Below are 9,992 nucleotides of genomic sequence, written 5' to 3'. Positions count from 1 at the left end.
AAAGGTAGTTAACTTAACCGTGGTCTACAGGTAGTTAACTTAACCGTGGTTTACAGGTAGTTAACTTAACCGTGGTCTACAGGTAGTTAACTTAACCGTGGTCTACAGGTAGTTAACTTAACCGTGGTCTACAGGTAGTTAACTTAACCGTGGTCTACAGGTAGTTAACTTAACCGTGGTCTACAGGTAGTTAACTTAACCGTGGTCTACAGGTAGTTAACTTAACCGTGGTCTACAGGTAATTAACTTAACCGTGGTCTACAGGTAATTAACTTAACCGTGGTCTACAGGTAATTAACTTAACCGTGGTCTACAGGTAATTAACTTAACCGTGGTCTACAGGTAATTAACTTAACCGTGGTCTACAGGTAGTTAACTTAACCGTGGTCTACAGGTAATTAACCGTGGTCTACAGGTAGTTAACTTAACCGTGATCTACAGGTAATTAACCGTGTTCTACAGGTAATTAACTTAACCGTGGTCTACAGGTAATTAACTTAACCGTGTTCTACAGGTAATTAACTTAACCGTGGTCTACAGGTAGTTAACTTAACCGTGGTCTACAGGTAATTAACCGTGGTCTACAGGTAGTTAACTTAACCGTGATCTACAGGTAATTAACCGTGGTCTACAGGTAATTAACTTAACCGTGGTCTACAGGGAATTAACTTAACCGTGGTCTACAGGTAATTAACCGTGGTCTACAGGTAATTAACCGTGGTCTACAGGTAATTAACTTAACCGTGGTTTACAGGTAGTTAACTTAACCGTGGTCTAAAGGTAGTTAACTTAACCGTGGTCTACAGGTAGTTAACTTAACCGTGGTTTACAGGTAGTTAACTTAACCGTGGTCTACAGGTAGTTAACTTAACCGTGGTCTACAGGTAGTTAACTTAACCGTGGTCTACAGGTAGTTAACTTAACCGTGGTCTACAGGTAGTTAACTTAACCGTGGTCTACAGGTAGTTAACTTAACCGTGGTCTACAGGTAGTTAACTTAACCGCGGGTCTACAGGTAGTTAACTTAACCGCGGGTCTATAAAGCACTTAACCGTGGTTCAGGTAGTTAACTTAACCGTGGTCTACAGGTAATTAACTTAACCGTATCTACAGGTAATTAACTTAACCGGTGGTTCACAGGTAATTAACTTAACCTGGCTCCGTGTACTCAACTTAACCGTGGTCTACAGGTAATTAACTTAACCGTGGGTTCGGCAGGTAGTAGTTAACTTAACCGCGGGTCTACAGGTAATTAACCGCGGGTCTACAGGTAGTTAACTTAACCGTGATCTACAGGTAATTAACCGTGTTCTACAGGTAATTAACTTAACCGTGGTCTACAGGTAATTAACTTAACCGTGTTCTACAGGTAATTAACTTAACCGTCTACAGGTAGTTAACTTAAATCGCGGGTCTACAGGTAATTAACCGCGGGTCTGGCTAGTAGTTAACTTAACCGTGATCTACAGGTAATTAACCGTGGTCTACAGGTAATTAACTTAACCGGTCTACAGGGAATTAACTTAACCGGGGTCTGGTTACAGGTAATTAACCGCGGGTCTACAGGTAATTAACCGTGGGTCTACAGGTAAATAACTTAACCGTGGTCTACAGGTAGTTAACTTAACCATGGTCTAAAGGTAGTTAACTTAACCGTGGTCTACAGGTAGTTACCTTAACCGTGGTTTACAGGTAGTTAACTTAACCGTGTTCTACAGGTAGTTAACAGCCGGGTCTACAGGTAGTTAACTAACCGTGGTCTACAGGTAGCTTAACTTAACCTTGCGTGGTCTACAGGTAATTGGCTCGTAGTAACTTAACCGTGATTCTACAGGTAGTTAACTTAACCGTGGTCTACAGGTAGTTAACTTAACCGCAGCTCGCAGGTAGTTAACTTAACCGTGGTCTACAGGTAGTTAACTAACCGCGGGTCTACAGGTAATTAACTTAACCGCGGGTCTACAGGTAATAACTTAACCGCGGGTCTACAGGTAATTAACTTAACCGCGGGTCTACAGGTAATTAACTTAACCGTGGTCTGCGGTAAAGTTAATTCAACCGCGGGTCTACAGGTAATTAACCGCGGGTCTACGGTAGTTAATCTTAACTGCGATCTACAGGTAATTAACCGTGGTCTACAGGTACTTCCACTTAACCGTGCTCCTACAGGTAATTAACTTTAACCGTGTTCTACAGGTAATTAACTTAACCGTGTTCTACAGGTAGTTAACAGCCTGGGGTCTACAGGTAGTTAACAGCCTGGTCTACAGGTAATTAACTTAACCGTGGTCTACAGGTAATTAACTTAACCGTGGTCTACAGGTAATTAACTTAACCGTGGTCTACAGGTAGTTAACAGCCTGTGGTCTACAGGTCGTTAACTTAACCATGGTCTACAGGTAGTTAACAGTGTGTTCCACAGGACATATAGCACAAACCCCTGAGATGCCTTATTGCTATTATAAACTGTTTACCAATGTAATTAGAGCAGTAAAAATAAATGTTTCGTCATACCCGTGGTATATGATTGGATATACCACAGCTGTCAGCCAATCAGCATTCAGGGCTTGAACCACCCAGTTTATAATGGTAGTTAACTATGTTGTAGAGGTAGAGAGGTGTCTCAATGTGTGGCATGGCATGGGGGATGGGAAAGGCAAATATCTGTTTCTCACAAAATAATTAAGGGTCTCCTCTCTTCTCCAGGAAGTTGCATGCTTTTGGCGCCAGTGTGGCAGTGTGGACAGTGATGTTTATGGTCATCCCCCCCATCCTTTATTACAAATACGGCAAGGACGTCCACGATAACACCACCAACAACAAGACAAACACAATGTCCGACAATAACTCCCACTGTTTCCAGTTCGGCAACCACCTGGAAAAACACACTGTTGCCAGGGTGCTGAACTACATCATGAGCTCTGTGATCATCATTGTGGCCTGTGTGCTGACGGCACTGCAGTGTCATGTCATGGTCCTTCTGACAAGGAAGTATGGGCGAGACTGCATGTCTCACCAGGAGTTCTGGGCTCAGCTGAAGAGCCTGTGTTTTGCTTTGGTGCTGCTGGTGTGTTTTGTCCCCTATCACATGTTCAGGATGTACTACCTGGGACACCTTGACCTGCAGAACATTAACGAGGTATTCCTCAGTCTCACGGCTTTCAGCTGTTTCGACATGCTTACCTTCCTAGGGAGGGGACACTGCTATATGTGTAACAGAGCACGGACTGTGTGACCTCTTCTCACACAAACTCAGAGCCGAAACCTTTTAAACAGTACTTTAGCGCCATCTGCTGCTTATTCATATAGCTACACAAGAGAGTATGTCTACTATAGACTTCACTATAATTTATTTATAATCTTATTGGAATTTAAAATAACTTGTGCCAATGATGTTTCTCTCTATATGGCGATTTCACTGTTTGCTCAAACTATTTGTAAGGGTGAGATCTGGCTACATGGTCCACATATTGTAATAAATAAATGCATTGCTAAAATGTTACTGTTCTACTATTATTTTGTGAAACATTACCCCACTCTTTCCCCCGTCTCGACAGAATTGGCAATGCTGACCCCCCCCCCCCCCCACCACCACACACACACACACACACACACACCAATATCCCTGTCCCTCTGAGTTTTATGGAGGCTAGTTACTGTTTAACGTCCCCACCCAACTTTCAGTTTGTTTAGTAAATCGATGTAATGAGAGCCTATGCCGGCGCCATCAAATGTGTCGCTCAATGAATTATAGGCCCATAGCTTTCCTTTCCAACCTTCCGTGTGTTGTTGCAACTCCTCGCCCACGACTCTCCCATTTCGTGCGGTGACACCGTGGGACAAGTGTCGCTTCAAAGCTGGTGGCTAGTTTACAGGTGGACTCACGTTCTGTTGAATTAATGTACATAGCTGACGGACAACAAAAAAAGGTAAGCGGTCTCATTTGAAAATATAAAGAATGAACACATGATGTTTGTAGCCTACATCGTATACAGTGACATCACAGCGATGATAATTCACTTTGTTGAGTGTTCAAAGGTGAGACATCAGCTGCGTTCGTACCTTACCTTGTCGGTTCAGCTGTATTTGGGTCGTAGCGCTCCAACCGGAGACATTGACTTGTCACGTGGTGCTGTGTTTGTCTAGTGTTACCCCACCTGCACAGGATAGGACAGGACAGGTAGGCTAGATTATGGGAGTTACAGTATGAGTGAGCTAGCTCTCAGGTAGCCTAGCCTATGTCCCACAGACATAAAACAGAACCTTTCCATTAATTGCCTACTAAAATAAATATAGTTCATTCTGAGGAGAATAAACCATCCCCCAAATAGAACAACTAAAGAGGGTGGTAGTTGGGCTACGCCATAGCTTACTTTACTTGTGTGAATTGTAAAACTGTGTGAAGTGGGAACTTCCTCATACAGTTCCATAAAACATTTGTTTGCATATGGCTGTAGTCAACCTCGTTCTCAATGCATGTAGACCTACCTACCCATCAACTGTAGAGCTAAGACCATGACTTCCTTATATCTGACCAATGTTTTTAAACAATCATTTAATCAATTCAATGCCTTTGATATGAGACCATTGGCCCCCAGTGAGAATATGAAAGGATGACACAAGCTTGAGATAGTGAAAGTGTAATATTCAAGATATTCTGTTCAAAGTAATCTAAAAGTTGGAATGTTGCAACCTTTGCCAATATCTAAATTGGATAATTAAGTAATAAGGTACGAGGGGGTGTGGTATATGGCCAATATACCGCTGTACAGAAGCCCAGCCTAAAACCCCAAACAGCAAACAATGCAGGTGTAAAAAGCACGGTGGCTAGGAAAAACTCCCTAGAAAGGCCCAAAACCTAGGAAGAAACCTAGAGAGGAACCGGGCTATGTGGGGTGGCCAGTCCTCTTCTGGCTGTGCCGGGTAGAGATTATAACAGAACATGACCAAGATGTTCAAATGTTCATAAATGACCAGCATGGTCAAATAATAATAAGGCAGAACAGTTGAAACTGGAGCAGCAGCACAGTCAGGTGGACTGGGGACAGCAAGGAGCCATCATGTCAGGTAGTCCTGGGGTACGGTCCTAGGGCTCAGGTCCTCCGAGAGAGAGAAAGAAAGAGAGAATTAGAGAGAGCATATGTGGGGTGGCCAGTCCTCTTCTGGCTGTGCCGGGTGGAGATTATAACAGAACGTGGCCAAGATGTTCAAATGTTCATAAATGACCAGCATGGTTGAATAATAGTAAGGCAGAACAGTTGAAACTGGAGCAGGAGCATGGCCAGGTGGACTGGGGACAGCAAGGAGTCCTCATGTCAGGTAGTCCTGGGACATGGTCCTAGGGCCCAGGCCAGTTGAAACTGGAGCAGCAGCATGGCCAGGTGGACTGGGGACAGCAAGGAGTCATCATGTCAGGTAGTCCTGGGGCATGGTCCTAGGGCTCAGGTCCTCCGAGAGAGAAAGAAAGAGAGAAGGGAGAGAATTAGAGAACGCACACTTAGATTTACACAGGACACCGAATAGGACAGGAGAAGTACTCCAGATAAACAAACTGACCCTAGCCCCCCGACACATAAACTACTGCAGCATAAATACTGGAGGCTGAGACAGGAGGGGTCAGGAGACACTGTGGCCCCATCCGAGGACACCCCGGACAGGGCCAAACAGGAAGGATATAACCCCACCCACTTTGCCAAAGCACAGCCCCCACACCACTAGAGGAAATCTTCAACCACCAACTTACCATCCTGAGACAAGGCTGAGTATAGCCCACAAAGATCTCCGACACGGTACAACCCAAGGGGGGAGGAAACCCAGACAGGCCGACCACAACAGTGAATCAACCCACCCAGGTGACGCACCCCCAGGGACGGCACGAGAGAGCCCCAGCAAGCCAGTGACTCAGCCCCGTAACAGGGTTAGAGGCAGAGAATCCCAGTGGAAAAAGGGGAACCGGCCAGGCAGAGACAGCAAGGGCGGTTCGTTGCTCCAGAGCCTTTCCGTTCACCTTCCCACTCCTGGGCCAGACTACACTCAATCATATGACCCACTGAAGAGATGAGTCTTCAGTAAAGACTTAAAGGTTGAGACCGAGTTTGCGTCTCTGACATGGGTAGGCAGACCGTTCCATAAAAATGGAGCTCTATAGGAGAAAGCCCTGCCTCCAGCTGTTTGCTTAGAAATTCTAGGGACAATTAGGAGGCCTGCGTCTTGTGACCGTAGCGTACGTGTAGGTATGTACGGCAGGACCAAATCAGAGAGGTAGGTAGGAGCAAGCCCATGTAATGCTTTGTAGGTTAGCAGTAAAACCTTGAAATCAGCCCTTGCTTTGACAGGAAGCCAGTGTAGAGAGGCTAGCACTGGAGTAATATGATCAAATTTTTGGTTCTAGTCAGGATTCTAGCAGCCGTATTTAGCACTAACTGAAGTTTATTTAGTGCTTTATCCGGGTAGCCGGAAAATAGAGCATTGCAGTAGTCTAACCTAGAAGTGACAAAAGCATGGATTAATTTTTCTGCATCATTTTTGGACAGAAAGTTTCTGATTTTTGCAATGTTACGTAGATGGAAAAAAGCTGTCCTCGAAATGGTCTTGATATGTTCTTCAAAAAGAGATCAGGGTCAGAGTAACGCCGAGGTCCTTCACAGTTTTATTTGAGACGACTGTACAACCATTAAGATTAATTGTCAGATTCAACAGAAGATCTCTTTGTTTCTTGGGACCTAGAACAAGCATCTCTGTTTTGTCCGAGTTTAATAGTAGAAAGTTTGCAGCCATCCACTTCCTTATGTCTGAAACACATGCTTCTAGCGAGGGCAATTTTGGTGCTTCACCATGTTTCATTGAAATGTACAGCTGTGTGTCATCCGCATAGCAGTGAAAGTTTACATTATGTTTTCGAATAACATCCCCAAGAGGTAAAATATATAGTGAAAACAATAGTGGTCCTAAAACAGAACCTTGAGGAACACCGAAATGTACAGTTGATTTGTCAGAGGACAAACCATTCACAGAGACAAACTGATATCTTTCCGACAGATAAGACCTAAACCAGGCCAGAACATGTCCGTGTAGACCAATTTGGGTTTCCAATCTCTCCAAAAGAATGTGGTGATCGATGGTATCAAAAGCAGCACTAAGGTCTAGGAGCACGAGGACAGATGCAGAGCCTCGGTCCGATGCCATCAAAATGTCATTTACCACCTTCACAAGTGCCGTCTCAGTGCTATGATGGGGTCTAAAACCAGACTGAAGCATTTCGTATACATTGTTTGTCTTCAGGAAGGCAGTGAGTTGCTGCGCAACAGCCTTCTCTAAAATCTTTGAGAGGAATGGAAGATTCGATATAGGCCGATAGTTTTTATATTTTCTGGGTCAAGGTTTGGCTTTTTCAGAGAGGCTTTATTACTGCCACTTTTAGTGAGTTTGGTACACATCCAGTGGATAGAGAGCCGTTTATTATGTTCAACATAGGAGGGCCAAGCACAGGAAGCAGCTCTTTCAGTAGTTTAGTTGGAATAGGGTCCAGTATACAGCTTGAAGGTTTAGAGGCCATGATTATTTTCATCATTGTGTCAAGAGATATAGTACTAAAACACTTGAGCGTCTCTCTTGATCCTAGGTCCTGGCAGAGTTGTGCAGACTCAGGACAACTGAGGTTTGGAGAATACGCAGGTTTAAAGAGGAGTCCGTAATTTGCTTTCTAATAATCATAATCTTTTCCTCAAAGAAGTTCATGAATTTATCACTGCTAAAGTGCAAGTCATCCTCTCTTGGGAATGCTGCTTTTTAGTTAGCTTTGCCACAGTATCAAAAAGGAATTTCGGATTGTTCTTATTCTCCTCAATTAAGTTAGAAAAATAGGACGATCGAGCAGCAGTAAGGGCTCTTCGGTACTGCACGGTACCATCCTTCCAAGCTAGTCGGAAGACTTCCAGTTTGGTGTGTGGCGCCATTTCCGTTCCAATTTTCTGGAAGCTTGCTTCAGAGCTCGGGTATTTTCTGTGTACCAGGGAGCTAGTTTCTTATGAGACATTTTTTTAGTTTTTAGGGTGCAACTGCATCTAGGGTATTGCGCAAGGTTAAATTGAGATCCTCAGTTAGGTGGTTAACGGATTTTTGTCCTCTGGCGTCCTTGGGTAGGCAGAGGGAGTCTGGAAGGGCATCAAGGAATCTTTGTGTTGTCTGTGAATTTATAGCACGACTTTTGATGTTCCTTGGTTGGGGTCTGAGCAGATTATTTGTTGCAATTGCAAACGTAATAAAATGGTGGTCTGATAGTCCAGGATTATGAGGAAAAACATTAAGATCCACAACATTTTATTCCATGGGACAAAACTAGGTCCAGCGTATGACTGTGAGAGTGAGTGGGTCCAGAGACATGTTGGACAAAACCCACTGAGTCGATGATGGCTCCAAAAGCCTTTTGGAGTGGGTCTGTGGACTTTTCCATGTGAATATTAAAGTCACCAAAGATTAGAATATTATCTGCAATGACTACAAGGTCTGATAGGAATTCAGGGAACTCAGTGAGAAACGCTGTATATGGCCCAGGAGGCCTGTAAACAGTAGCTATAAAAAGTGATTGAGTAGGCTGCATAGATTTCATGACTAGAAGCTCAAAAGACAAAACGTCATTTTTTTTTTGTAAATTGAAATTTGCTATCGTAAATGTTAGCAACACCTCCGCCTTTGCGGGATGCACGGGGATATGGTCACTAGTGTAGCCAGGAGGTGAGGCCTCATTTAACACAGTAAATTCATCAGGCTTAAGCCATGTTTCAGTCTGGCCAATCACATCAAGATTATGATCAGTGATTAGTTCATTGACTATAATTGCCTTTGAAGTAAGGGATCTAACATTAAGTAGCCCTATTTTGAGATGTGAGGTATCATGATCTCTTTCAGTAATGACAGGAATGGAGGTGGTCTTTATCCTAGTGAGATTGCTAAGGCGAACACCGCCATGTTTAGTTTTGCCCAACCCAGGTCGAGGGCACAGACACGGTCTCAATGGTGATAGCTGAGCTGACTACACTAACTATGCTAGTGGCAGACTCCACTATGCTGGCAGGCTGGCTAATAGCCTGCTGCCCTGGCCTGCACCCTATTTCATTGTGGAGCTAGAGGAGTTAGAGCCCTGTCTATGTTGGCAGATAAGATGAGAGCACCCCTCCAGCTAGGATGGAGTCGTCACTCCTCAGCAGGTCAGGCTTGGTCCTGTTTGTGGGCGAGTCCCAGAAAGAGGGCCAATTATCTCAAATTCTATCTTTTGGGAGGGGCAGAAAACAGTTTTCAACCAGCGATTGAGTTGTGAGACTCTGCTGTAGAGCTCATCACTCCCCCTAACTGGGAGGGCCAGAGACAATTACTCAATGCCGACACATCTTTCTAGCTGATATGCACGCAGAAGCTATGTTGCGCTTGGTGATCTCTGACTGTTTCATCCTAACATCGTTGGTGCCGACGTGGATAACAATATCTCTATACTCTCTACACTCGCCAGTTTTAGCTTTAGCCAGCACCATCTTCAGATTAGCCTTAACGTGGGTAGCCTGCCCCCGGGTAAACAGTGTATGATCGCTGGATGATTCGCTTTAAGTCTAATACTGCGGGTAATGGAGTCGCCAATGACTAGAGTTTTCAATTTGTCAGAGCTAATGGGTGGGAAGCTTCGGCGTCTCAGACCCCGTAGCAGGGAGGAGTAGAGACAGAGAGACTCGGCCTCCTGACACCGACCCGCCTGTAATGGGGAGAACCGGTTGAAAGTTTCTGTCTGCTGAATGAGCGACACCAGTTGAGCGTTCCACAGCATTTCCTTCCAGAAACCGTGAGAAAGTTGTCCGGCTGCGGACTGTGCCAGAGGATTTATACTACTATCTGTACTTACTGGCACCAGGCGGCTGTTTCATCCTTTCCTACACTGAAATTACCCTTGCCTAACGATTGCGTCTGAGGCTGGGCTTGCAGTACAGCTATCCTCGCCGTAAAGC

This window comes from Oncorhynchus gorbuscha, linkage group LG12 (genome assembly GCF_021184085.1).
Source record: "Oncorhynchus gorbuscha isolate QuinsamMale2020 ecotype Even-year linkage group LG12, OgorEven_v1.0, whole genome shotgun sequence".
NCBI classification, from domain to species: Eukaryota; Metazoa; Chordata; class Actinopteri; order Salmoniformes; family Salmonidae; genus Oncorhynchus; species Oncorhynchus gorbuscha.
The sequence above is the reverse complement of the archived record's forward strand: the minus strand, read 5'-3'. Positions refer to the sequence as shown.